At 42.0% G+C, this 13,963-nt stretch overlaps 1 long non-coding RNA gene across 9 annotated transcripts; it reads left to right on the forward strand.

Annotated features, from left to right (window-relative positions):
* Positions 1-290: 290 nt before the first annotated feature.
* LOC144039429 (uncharacterized) lies at positions 291-9,145 on the forward strand. 9 transcript variants are annotated; one of them, XR_013289444.1, is made up of 11 exons: positions 4,826-4,947; positions 5,048-5,144; positions 5,234-5,275; positions 6,302-6,343; positions 6,410-6,450; positions 6,589-6,730; positions 6,798-6,904; positions 7,046-7,119; positions 7,727-7,782; positions 7,851-7,970; positions 8,007-8,452. It is a non-coding gene; the product is annotated as an uncharacterized LOC144039429 (long non-coding RNA). The 9 variants fall into 9 exon arrangements; XR_013289445.1 differs by having other exon boundaries at positions 6,798-6,893; XR_013289439.1 differs by lacking the exon at positions 4,826-4,947 and adding an exon at positions 291-388 and having other exon boundaries at positions 6,798-7,119.
* The last annotated feature ends 4,818 nt before the right edge of the window (positions 9,146-13,963 follow it).

Raw genomic sequence — 13,963 nt, forward strand, 5'->3', positions numbered from 1 at the left:
TTGGTCCTGTCTTTCATGCGGTCACGTTCGCTTTTATTTTTCAAGTAACTGTTTCCTCTTGTTTCAGGAGCTTTACTTCCTGCCCTTGTGTTTCCTCGCCACGCTGATTGTCCCCACTTGTGGCTGTGACCCATTCCCTGCGTACAAATAATCTGCGTCCTCCCTTGTCTGTTGTCAATTCGTCGTCTGTCCTGCCACGTCCTGAGCCAGTCCATCCCTGTAAAACCGACCTTATTTAATCTTAGAGTCGTTAAAAAAAAAAAAAAACTTGAAGCGGGGTGGCGAGGAGGGAGCACTTCAAGCAGGCTGAACTTGGAGCGCGTCAGCTTCCTCATCAAGACAATCGGCAGAGCCTTCGTGATGCACAATTGGGGAACGATTAGCAGAGGTGGGCACTAATGTTATATATATATATTACTTCCTGTCTGTCTGTCCACCCAATGAGAAAAAGTCTCAGTTGGTCCGCGGTTGGATGAGTGTAGTGAGGGAGGCGAGCCAAACACATGTCGAACACATGCAGCCACAATGTAAACAGACAAATAACCACAAATGTGTAAAGGGGCAGGTATTCGGGGCATTATGGGGAAATAAACTCTTCGAGGTCCTTGATAATGCAAACCAAGAGTACATGTGACCACTATCATAAATCAAGACGCATGAAAATGTCACATATAAGGCCACGATGACCAAACTTGAATGTAGGGCCGCTAACCAGTAAAAATCACAACAAAACACACAGAACTGTAACAAATCAAACCATTAAGATAATTTATGTTGTCAGCTGTTGCTAGGCAGAATTTGTGCTTCACAAGTTCTGCCCCAATGAAAATTTGTCCATCTCCAGACCATGACACTCCCACCACCATGCTTGATTGTAGCCAAGACACCCTTGTAGACCCTTGACTCAATCTGAAGCAAATAAATTCATCTTGGTCTCATCAGACCGCAGGACATGGTTCCAGTAATCCATGTGATTAGTCTGCTTTTCCATGAGGTGTCATGTTGAACTTTCGGTGCCCAGTATGAGTGAGTGTGAGAGGTGGAATACCAAATTTAACACACCTACTCCCTAGTCACATGGCAACTTCATTTTTGCAAACATAACTTTAATCTTTTAATGTTGGAACAATTTTTGTGCAACATAAGGACATAAATTATTCTCAAAGAATTTTTCAAAAACATATTTATTAGGGGTTATTTGAGTTAACTTAATTCCTTTAACGCCACAATTTTTTTAAACATGCAATTAATGACCGCAATGCAGCAGACATGTCCACGTCAAAATCTAGCAGTTATAAATTTAATAATAGTGCATATATATGTGGAGACTTGGTGAAGTTGTATTTTACAATTTTAATAATGTGCAGAATTTCACAAAGTTATACCATATTAAAAATTAGATAGCTCTTAATATGAAAAGAAAAATGCACTGAGCTGTCACCAATGTCTTACAAATGCAATTATGCCATCTAGTGGCAGAAAAATGACCTCATCTCAAAACAATATCTCAGTCGTTTTTTAAATTTTAACTCAATTTTCTGAATGATTATGGAATTACTGTATCTATGACTAAAAGATGCACCCATATTTCTATTTTAAAAAAAATCACTTTTATGTGGAGAGTATAAAAACTTAGGAACAAATATTTTATTATACATTTTATTGTATATTTAGAACAGATATACATTTTGAGATTAATTGTGAGTTAACTATTGAAGTCATTTAATTATGATTTAAAAAAAACTTACGTTGGACACCCCTAATTTTTATATTAGGTTCAATGAAAAGTATACTGTCACTGTTTATTTTGTACACCTCTGTCTTGAATTTACGTAATTTAAGTACCACTCAGAGGTGGCAAATCCAAGTCCAGAAATTAAAAACCCTGCCACAGTTTGGCTTCAGCCCCAGGTGCTAGATAGCTAGCTCCCATGGTGCTCGTTTACCTGCTAGGGAGCTAGCCAGCTAGGGGCTAAAGCCAAACTGTGGCAGGGTTTTTACTTTCAGGTGCTAGCCAAGCTAGCTAGCTCCCTAGCTAGCTCCCATGGTGCTTGTTTACCTGCTATGGAGCTCGCTAGTTAGCATCAGGGGCTAATGCCAAACTGTGGCAGGATTTTTACTTTCAGGTGCTAGCTAGCTAGCTTCCTAGCTAGCTCCCATGGGGTTTGTTTACCTGCTAGGGAACAAGCTAGCTAGCATCAGGAGCTAAAGCCTAACTGTGGCAGGGTTTTTACTTTCAGGTACTAGTTAGCTAGCTCCTTAGCTAGCTCCCATGGGGTTCGCTTACCTGCTAGGTAGCGAGCTAGCTAGCATCAGGGGCTAAAGCCAAACTGTGGCAGGGTTTTTACTTTCAGGTGCTCCCTAGCTAGCTCCCATGGTGCTTGTTTTGATGCTAGGGAACTAGCTAGCAAGCTAGCTAGCATCAGGGGTTAAAGCCAAACTGTGGCAGGTTTTTTACTTTCTGGACCTGGATTTGGCACTTCTGGTACTACTGGCATAGGCTAGAAAGTTGATAGAAAGCCAGTGGTGACCAAAATGACCAAAATCAATGTAGCATGACTCCTTTCATAAGTATTTGTGAATGTGCACATAAATAAATGATTGAGTGGAGCTAAGGTGGCCGCTTGGTGCGTACAGATGTGTTTACTTTGAGTGGCTGGCAGCAACACGAGATTTCCTGTGGGTGTACCGCAGGCCGCTCGGAGCTGCAAACAGCGTGGCCCTGTTTAAATACTACGCGCGCACACAACCGCCCCCAGCCTCCCTGCCTGCTGCCTGCAAACAAACCAGACACACAGTGCATCAATGCTTGTGTGTCCATGCACGTATTTGAGCCACTCTACCTGCTGGATTTGCCTACACACACAAAAATACCAGCGGACGTTAAATCGTGTGGATTATGCGGCCTTGGATTTATCCCATTCCTTAGGCGGCTTGAAACACTGAGACGCTTTGTCTGGTTCTGCAAGTTGAAACCTTAACTCAAGAGAATCAATGTGAATGTTGTTGTTTTTTTTACTTTCCAGCTTGGACACATCCGAGTTTGCATGTTGGATGAATGTCAGTAAACACAACATATTTAGAAAAAATCATTTTCTGTCCACAAACAAGCATCGTGGGGTGTGTGCACTATTGCGTAACTTTTGTGTAAACTCCTTTTCTTGGTTGTCTTGTCATCTATAATTACTGTTTTTATTCAACACACCCGGACACGACATGACGGCCAGAGTAAAATCGAATGAATGTAGAAAAAAATTAAGAGACAAGGGGTCACCAATTAAGGGGGCGGCCATTTTGCCACTGAAAATTATATCACAGTTGCTCAGCGTTCAGGTAACAGCTCAGTTGTTTTCTGAATCCGAGCCAGTATTGGTTATTGACCCCTGATGATGATGATGATGTCATTTTCAATTGGCAGCAAGTGGCAAAATGGCCGCCCCCTGAGATGGATACAAATGATTGGATTTTGCTGCTTAACTCACATTCCACTATCACAATATTAATTAGAATGCTATGTTTAGGCTGGTGGGGGCACATACAACACTTTGTAAAGAAAATGTTTGGGTTGTGGATGTGTTCGGGTTATGTATCGAAATGGTCACACTCTTCACCGTCTGGAGACGCCTGGCTGTGGAACAGTGGATGAGAGTTCGCCAAAGCAGTCTACATGTATTTTGTGGACTTGGACTGAACTGTACCTGAACTGCAACAAATTCACAACCATAAGTACTAAACACTTGAAATAAAAACCCTAAAAGGACATTGGAATCATATTCTCTGGATATTGTGGATGTTAATTAAACATTCCAATCTGTACTTTTTTCTACTCAATAGATAAATCAGTTCTGTACAGTGTGTGTTAGTACCTTTGCCACCTCTGGAAGGTGATATAGCGCCCTCCTGTGACAAGGATATGTATTACAACTTGACGCCAACTGGCAATATGCACAATCATAGTGTTCAATAAAAAAATAACTTCACAAAACAAAACATTAAGTTTAATAATGATCCTGTACCCACATTGACGTGAGACGTGACAATCTTCATTTCCGTCAACTGGCGGATCCCCAAAATACACAGTAGGTGATGACGCCAACAAATGGAATCGTCACAGCACGGCTGGAGACGAGTGTAATTGTATTATCAGCAGTTGAAAAGACGAAAGCATTTGGGTGAAGTGATGTACTTATCGATGTGCTCTAATTGGCAACATCTCTCGTGGAAGGCGTGGGTAATTAGGTAAGACATTGACGCTGAGGTCACGACATTTTTGTTAGATACTGTATGAATTGGGTTTAGATTTTGTTTTTTGTGCTAGCCATATTATGTTAAAAAAAGACCTCATTGCCAAAATGATTGGAAGGCAAAATGGTAGTTCGAGGGCAAACATTTTGTGCTCAAGCCAGGGCCTCATTTTCAAATGTATTATTTATCAATAATTTCATTTAATTAATGAACTATAATTATTTGATGGTTTCGAGGTTGAGAAACGCTAGTGTTCACTATCATCTTCAGGCGTCACGCTGTCACCATCTACTCGTCAGTATGAGACATGGTATCATTGACAACTTCCGGGAATCCAAAACAAAAGTCAGGGTAGTTTTCCCCCCTCCCATTGTTTTTGAAAGCATCATGGACTGGAACATATCGCTGGCGTCGGGCCAAAACCTTGTACCTCTCAGTAAGAATTAATGACGTTCCACAAATTTGAATTAAGTCATGTTTTATATATACACACTTATTATTATTATTTTGTTTAATTTTTGAATGATATTTTTTATATTCGTTTTTATTTCACTTTTACTCATTGATTGAGTGATTGAGTCCCGCCGGAAGCAGCAGGGCGGTTCCGAGCAAATCTACATGTTGGCGGGATATGTTTGCCGGCCACCCGGATATGGTGTCGTAATTGTATTCCTGTCGTAGCGTAAATGGACGCTGACCGAGGTAATTTCCTTTTAACGCCCGAGGCTTGATGTGTGCAACTTGTTAATAAATGTGCTGTTTGGTCTTCATTTGGTTTCATTTTCAAACATTTCGGTTTCAGGCGTCGAGATAATTGGAGACAGGTGTGCCCTTTGGGTGTGGCGTCAACGGGAGCACGACATGGTCACATGGCTCGCAGCAAGATGGCGACCAGCTCGGTCGTATTTCTTACACTAAAAGCCAGCACACTTGTTTGATTTGAAGATGTTTGTCATAGTTTTTCACAGTGGGTTTGTGCTTTTTGCAGGTCTTTTACCACCAGAGAAACAGAAACAGCGTTCAAGAAAAGGTTTGTGGCAACTATATTAACTTAATTTGAAATAGTTGTATTCGCATATCAACTAATTGCCGTCCTTTGGGATAATACAGTAGTAGTACAGATCTGTTCTAAAAAGAAAAAAAATCATTTATTTTAAATATAAATATTTTTTAAAAAGCTAAAAAACGTTGTCTGTTTAATAAGACTGACAACATTACTAGCTGTCAGCACTGAGTAGTATTGATACACTGAACTGAGTGTTTTTGCATTTTATGGAGACATTGGGCTTGTGCTTCACTGATAATCTTCATTTTTGGTGGTATGGATGCACCTGCTGTGACCAAGCTCGTGTTTAGCATTGGTGCTATTTAAAAATAAATATATACATTTTAAAATCTCATGTTACCCCCATTTGAGAGCCGCTGTTCTAATACATTCAGGGTTTTTTTTACGTGCATTTCATGTAGCGTGTTTAATATTGTCCAATATTTACCAGTTTATTATTTTTTTTACACATTTACTCTTCAGTTAAATTATTATACTTTTTTTATGGTCATCTGGGATTTTGTAAATGTTGGTGGGTCTTCATGAAGTTTGCGGTTCTTCTTTTGCAGAGGCAGAGATGGATCAAACGCACGAGTGTAATATGTACAAACACAAATGAAGTTTGCACACAACTGATGAATTTGTATGCTTTCCCCATCACTTTAGGAACCAAGTGGCACAATTGACATGACATGACATGACATGACTGGGCTGGACTTGACATGATACGTTTGTTGGTGTATAAACTGTCTTCTGAGTTGTGACCAGGAGGGGGCAGAATAGGGAGCTTTGTGGCATGCCTTAGTTGTTTTCCTCGAGGTATGGAAAGTTTTGGTAGAGGTGATGGTTGGTACATGCCGGTGCAGTCGAGTGTTTGCAAGATCTTGCTAGAGGTGGTCTGTAGTTTGGTTGGTTTGATGGCAAGTTGAAAGCTGAGATGCACAGTGTAGGGAGGATTTGAGGCAGGACTCCATCATGTTGATAAAAACACTATTTTTGTTTGTGTTTCAGGGTTGTCTCTGCACCAGGTCGTACAAGAGGAGCTGGACCAAGGTAATGAGTACATCAACACATTTAAGTGACCTGCTCACAACTCATTTTTACATTTTCTTTTTGCAGTGTGCATATTGGACGATAAGTCGGAGGTGCCAAAAAGCCAGGTAAAAAATAAATAAATACACAAAGTGGAGTGTTAAGGAATATGAAGGCAAAAATAATTTGTTTTTGTCCAATGGCAGAGCAGTCATACTCACCACCTTATTGGGGATTGGTCGACCCATCTCTTATCCCTTCTCAAGGTTTCGTCAGATGGGGTTTAGGTCTGGGGATGCCACGAACCTTTGGCCAGCTGTGGGCTCAAGAAGCCCCGTGAGCAAAAGACGAGTGAGCAAAGTGCAAGGAATCATGCGCATTTGCTCTCCTTAGGGTTGAACAACAAAGGTAACAAAACACATGTCAACCAAATCAACAAGTGGCACGACTACAATTCTCGTTGTTGCTGCTGCAGGTCTCAGACGAAGCTGGATGGGAAAAGGAAAAGGAACAATTCCACACAAAATCAAGAATCTAGCGGCACAGGGAGAATCTGCGGCGTGAGGAAATGGTCAACAGGAGGTTTAACTATTCCTATTTGAGTGCCTTTTTTTTTTTCCTTTCAAGTTTTGGCACTCTAATGAAGTAGGCTGTCTGGCTCATTTCACAATGTTATTATTATTTTCCCTTGTGATCCGTCTTGCATGGATGCCTGTTTTGCAGGAACGTTGGTCGGAGATGACGTGACCAGCACCAAAATGTTTTTTGTTTTGGATTGTGGATGAAGATAAGACGAGGTGAGTCTTGGACACAAAATCATGGACACTTGTGCCGGTCAGAAAATTAGAATATTGAGGGAAAGTCTGTTTACTTCAATCATTAGTTTCAAAAAGTCAAGTTTGCATCTTAAATTAGTTCACCACATACAGGGAAGTATTTCAAGCCTTTGTTAATTTTTTTAGGATTTGGCAGAAAGGCCCAATAATTATTCTTTTTTTTTTTTAAATCCAGTCTTACCCAAAATGCGACTATTTCATGTGACCACCAACAAAGAATCTCAAACACAGAAATGTCGGCCTTTTGAGGAGTGTGTCCAAGTCTTCTGCCCTCAGCACTTTGTTGGGCCTCCTTTTACGTTCATGACAGCATCAAGGCCTCATTGCCTGCAGACATCAGCCTTTGACCCACTTCAGGTGTTATTGTTGCCCAAGATGCTTTGAAATCAGCCTTTACATGGTCTGCAGTTCAGGGTTTCTGTTCCCTTGTCAATTTTCACTTTTTGAAACATTTCCTTGATATTCCAATTTTCTGACCAGCACAAGAAGGCTTTGGAATTGTGGCCTTAAAGTAATCGACTGTCCCTTCCCCTAATTTGTCCCGCCTTGGTCCCTTCCCTGTGTTCAGTGTTCCCGTCCTGCAAGTTGGATGTGTGGAGAGGCACCAGGAGCCACCGGATGACGGTGAGAATATGCATGCACGCGCATATAGTAAGCAGCACACAAGTAATTGTATAATTTTTGTTTTGCAGGCTGGGCCTCGTGGGCCACGAACCGGATGGGACCGAAGGCCGAATAAGGGGAAGCAGTCAAGAAGACGTTCCAATCCAACAAGTGAGACGGTTTAGTTTCTGATGCTTTTTGCTGCGTGCGTCGTGGTCACGACCTGAGGTGGGCCAATTCCTCAGGTCGTGGTCACGACCTGAGGTGGGCCAATTCCTCGGGGGTGACGCTGTGGAGGTTTCTGCATTGACAGGAAGAAGCGCTTCTCCCAAGGAGTCCACATGCGGCACTTCAATTCAACAAAATGGAGTCTCGTGTTTATTTGAAATTGTTTGTCGGCACATTGTGTTAAATGTCGTCCACTTGGCATCGTTTGCAGCCTGGATGGACTGTGGGTTCAAAAGAGCCACCGTTTACAGGTTTCGTTTGCACCATCGGGGGTGGAAGTGGACATTTTCAAAAAATATGCCCAAGAACCTTTTAAAGAACTTTTTTTCACCCCCACATGCCAAAATGTTGCACATTAACAAGTATGGGTCTTGTATCTTGTCAGCGGCGCAGGGTTGCGAGGTGCACATGCAGTGAGTGTTTTGCTGTAAACCAAATCAGCTATTGTCCAATAATGTGCATATTTTCCTAAAGGTTCGACTCCCCCCACTTGACCCTAAACATGATCAATCCGAAGGTCCCACCGACTAGGAAGGGGATTGGTGGATTTTTATCGCTGGTCCCGTGTCAAGGTTTCGTCAGATGCTGTTTAGGTCGAGGGATGCGGCGAACCTTTGGCCAGCTCTGGGCTCAAGAAGCCCTTTGAGATGCTATTTGTGAATAACAGGCTAAAAAAAAAATGCACTTGACATGTTCTTGCAGGAAGGAGCCGGAGTCTGTTGAGTCAAACCACAGCAGCGTCAAAAGTCAACGGTGACCATCGCGCAGGTCATCTTGTGCGTTCGTGTGCTTGTTTTTCAGGGTAGAAGAAGTCTGACAAGTTGGTCAAGTAGTAGTTTGGCGTGTTTGGGCACAGAGCAGCTTTTTCATGAAGAGCCGCCAGCCTAGCGGGGAGAGTAAGTAGTTTGTTCTACTTGCAGTTTGTCTCCACTCTGTCACAAACTCACTGGGTGTGCACCAACTCACGCTGACTGCATGCGTGTCCTTTTTGTCCTGAGCTTTGCGGCCAAACTCAAACATGATGAAGTCTCTTTATACATCTAGAAAATGTTCTTTTCAACAGATTTTTTTTTTACCGGATGAATTTGAAGCTTGCGTTACTTCTGTATGTTTCAAATGTGCTTTTCTGCTTGAATAAAAAAATGTACCATTGCAAGTTGTCTGTTTGAGACAGTGAGAAGGAAACGCGTGCATGATATAATGATTAAAAATACATAGAATGTTGCACTACATGTTGTCAAGAATGCTGTAAATTAAAGCACTACAAACATGTAGAATGAAGCAAGAAACATGTATAACTAAATTGAAGTGAATAAAGTGAGGGTTTTTGTTGTCTTGAGTTGTTCTTCCGCCCCTCATGTACTCATGCCTGGGATTTTTGGTAACCAAAGGACGGCAAATTGCTGATGCCTCTTTACTGTCACCTGCTGTCAGTGTGCATTTCAAGCGTTCAATTGACCCTCAAACTGAGGTTCACGACCTACGTTTCAGTCCCATCAGCTTGCCATCACCTGAAACAATTCAACTTGTTGGGCCTGCAGGAGACAAATTGTAGACCAGGTGGTCAGCGAGTTTGATATGAATACCTTGAATGATATTTGTGTGACGACACTTATGCTTAGTGAGGTGAATGCATCACTTCATTTCTATAAAAGGCTGCCGGCGTTCATTTTTAAATCACTTGTAAGTTATGATATACTCAAATCGCATTGTTCCATCTCTGGCGAGGTCATTCATTGGGTGCTACCTGTCTAGATGTCTCGGGTTTTAAAACCGAGATGGTTACATGAACAATCCATTTTCTTGGGGTGGGGAATGCCAAATGCATTTTCGATTGACAGTTAAACAGCATTGATCAAGTCCATGCACTAGCAATTAGACAACCTTTTTGCTCTGTCATGACAACTATTGACAATTCCGAACATCCGGGTATTTGTTATTTCTCCAATACAACATAATATAAATGCTCGTATACAAACCGCGGATTGTAAGATTTGTGCCTGACTATCGTGCTAACCAGGTAGATTGCTACAATATTCCATCGATTAATCGAAATAATCCACACAAATCAAATGAGTAATTACGAGGATCCAAAGTCCAATGCTTTTCAATGGGCGGAGAGCGTCATTTCACGCAGGGGATCACTATTTTGACTCGTGACGTCAGCTCGGAAGAATGGACAAGTGGAAGTTGGGGGTGCGTTTACCTCGCACCTGTCACGCATTGTAATACAGGAAATATGCTATTAAAAAGCTCAAACTTGCGTTGTCTAACTGGTGAGTGGCGACCGCCAGTGGATTGTACGACTACTTTTCCCATGGTTATTTGCTGCAGAAGCAAGAAGTATTTCTCGTTCCATTCTAATTCAGGACCATTTTACACTGAATAAATGTTTGTTTTTTTATCAACAAAACAACTTTCACTTAACAAATGGTGTTTTATTTGCACAGATAGATAGGTTAATATATCACTGTTTATTAATATTCTGTAGAGAATCCAATTCATAGGTACATACAGTTATGATGGTTATTGTTAAGCACAGTACGCAGTGTAACATGGTTAGGGTTAGGATTAGTTGCATACAATTCAGACATTTACATATGACACAGTCAGATTCGAACCCTGGATCTCAGGGACCGCTGACCTTGTACTTATCCGCTCGGCTAGCGGTGCATTGAGGGTGACCGCCGCTCTACGTCCATATATATGGAACAATCGGATTCTTCCATCCAGGGGGCACTTTTGTAAGGAAGCCAAAGACAAAACTGTGCAGAAAACGGACATTTTCGGTCCCGTCGTGGTCTGAAGGACAGGTTATCCGGTTGGCATTTCGTGGGTCACGGGTTCAAATCCATCAACGGATTATTTGTTTTCCGTCCTTTACTAAATAAAAGCATTGCAGTGAGTTACATGGCACACGCAGTCATGTAATTTTTTTCTTGTTCAACAATAAAAAAAAACTAAACGTCATCCTGCCTTCCTGCTGCATACAACACTAATAGCTAACTTCTGCTAGCTGCAATGCTCAAAAGCGATGTTAGTTAGTTCATTTATTTATTTAGCATTTCACGCTTCACATACATATCAAGGCACGCCCCCTGCCCTAGTAGCTTCACATGTATTGACAGTTGGGTTAATACCCAATAAATAAGATAAGATTCCAGAATGACAAGGATGAGAGGAAAGGTGTGAATTCCTCACATCCCTATTAACCAGATTAGTTAGTAATGGTTAGTAGTGGTGGCAGGTAGGGGGTGGGGCAAACCACCACTAGTAACTAACTTAATAAGTAACACCTACCACCGTTCAACACACCTTATTAACCAGAATACTAAGTAATGGTGCCCCGCCCCTTACCTGCATCTGTTACTTACTTACCAGAATAGTTAGTAATGGGTTAGTAGTGGTGGCAGGTAGGGGGCGGGGCAAACCTGCATCTGTTACTTATTGTGGTAGGTAGGGGGCCCGCCCCCTACCTGCCACCACTACTAACTAACTTAAGAATAAGTAACACCTACCATCGTTCCACACAACTTGTTAACCAGAATAGTTAGTAATGGTTAGTAGTGGTGGCAGGTAGTACCTGCATCTGTTACTTACCTGGTAGTACCTGCATCTGTTACTTATTGTGGTAGGTAGGGGGCGGGGCAAAGCACCTAACTTAAGAAAAGGAACACCTACCATCGTTCCACACAACTTGTTAACCAGAATAGTTAGTAATGGTTAGTAGTGGTGGCAGGTAGGGGGCGGGGCTTTGCCCCGCCCACTACCTGCATCTGTTACTTATTGTGGTAGGTAGGGGGCGGGGCTTTGCCCCGCCCCCTACCTGCCACCACTACTAACTAACTTAAGAATAAGTAACACCTACCATCGTTCCACACAACTTGTTAACCAGAATAGTTAGTAATGGTTAGTAGTGGTGGCAGGTAGGGGGCGGGGCAAAGCCCCGCCCCCAGCTGCCACCACTACTAACTAACTTAAGAATAAGTAACACCTACCACCGTTCCACACAACTTGTTAAACAGATTAGTTAGTAATGGTGGTAGGTAGGGGGCGGGGCTTTGCCCTGTCACCATAAGTAACAGACGCAGGTAGGGGGCGGGGCTTTGCCCCGCCCCCTACCTGCCACCACTACTAACTAACTTAATAATAAGTAACACCTACCATCGTTCCACACAACTTGTTAACCAGAATAGTTAGTAATGGTTAGTAGTAGTGGCAGGTAGGGGGCGGGGCTTTGCCCCGCCCCCTACCTGCCACTACTACTAACCACTACTAACTAACTTAATAAGTAACACCTACCACCGGTCCACACACCTTGTTAACCATCACTACTAACTAAATAATAAGTAAGTATGGCAGGTACCTACCACCGTTCCACACACCTTATTAACTAGGTGTGTGGACCGGTGGTAGGTAGGGGGCGGGGTAAGGGTTAGTAATGTTGTAGTTAATGGTGGTACCTACCACAATTACTAACTAATCTGGTTAATAAGGTGTGAGGGACGGTGGTAGGTAGGAGGTGCGGCTTTCTTCACACCTTTCCTCACATCCTTGTCATTCGAGAATGGGCAGGGGCGTGGCTTGATGAGTAGGAATACTGCATAAAAAAAGCTACAGTAAGCTACTAGGGTAGGGATCAGAGCGAAATGCAAAATTAACGAATAAACGTCACTTTTGAACATTGTAGCTAGCAGAGGCTTGCATAAAAGAAGGAAAGAATGCATTTAGATTTTTTTTAAGTTATTCTTTAAAAAGCAACATAATTCATTTACATGTTTTTGCGTAACAAAGGGTACCCAAGATTTGAGGTTGAAATTGAACCTGTGACCCGTGATGTGTCAAGCAGTAACCCTAACCGCTAGACCACGGTGAAAACGAGTTTTGCAGGTTTCTGTACAGATCTAGTTTGTGTTTTGCTTCCGTATAGAACCGCTCCTTTTCCAATTATTTCATATATATGGACGCAGAGCGGCGGTCACCCTCAATGCACCGCTAGCCGAGCGGATATGTACACCGTTTGCAAACCCTGAGATCCAGGGTTCGAATCTCACCATGTCATATGATAATCTCTGTGTATTGAATGCAACTAACCCTAACCCTAACCATGTTTCAATGCATACTGTGCGTGTCAATAACCCGTCAAAACTATATGTAACGAGGAATGTGACTTCCTATAGGAATTCAAGTAAAAATCTATAAAATATGACGGTAGCTATTAAGCTTTCTGTCTGTGCATTAAACACACTAATATTTGAAGGCTTTTTCTTTTTTGTCAATAAAACATAGTTATTCAGGGTAAAGTGGCCCTAATGCACGGCCTGCAATACGTAAATCCTGCAAAGAAAGTTGACCGGAACTCGACAATACTTCTTGCTTTTGCAGCTAATAATCATGGGAAATGTAGTCCCACTATCCATTGGCAGTCGCCACACGCCAGTTAAAGAAAGGTCGACTTTTTAAATGGTATATTTCCTGTATTACAATGCGTGAACAGGCGCGAGGTAAACGCAGTGGTAGCTTCTAATTGTCAATTTCGAGCTTATGTCACGAGTTAAAATGCTCTCCGCCCTTTGAAAAGCATCCTTGTAATTACTCATTCATTTGATTTGTGATAATTTCAATTTATCGATGGACTACTGTAGCAATCTGCCTGGTTTGCATGATTATCACAGGCAAAAAACATACAATTCGCTGTTTCTTCATACCGTATAAAGGAAGCATTTACAGTGTGTTGTATTGGAGAAATATCAAATGCCCGGATGTTCGGACTCGTCAATAGCTGTCGTGACAGAGCAAAAAGGTTGTTTAATGGCTAGTGCATGGACTTGATTAATGCTGTTTAAGTGTTAATCAAGATAGCATTTGGCATTCCCTGCCCTGGACAAAGATTGACTAGCTATGAAATTCATTATATATTCAACCATCCCGGTTAGAGTTCTAAAATCTGATCTTGACATCCAGCATGGCATTC

This window comes from Vanacampus margaritifer, chromosome 19, assembly GCF_051991255.1.
Source record: "Vanacampus margaritifer isolate UIUO_Vmar chromosome 19, RoL_Vmar_1.0, whole genome shotgun sequence".
In the NCBI taxonomy this organism is placed as follows: domain Eukaryota; kingdom Metazoa; phylum Chordata; class Actinopteri; order Syngnathiformes; family Syngnathidae; genus Vanacampus; species Vanacampus margaritifer.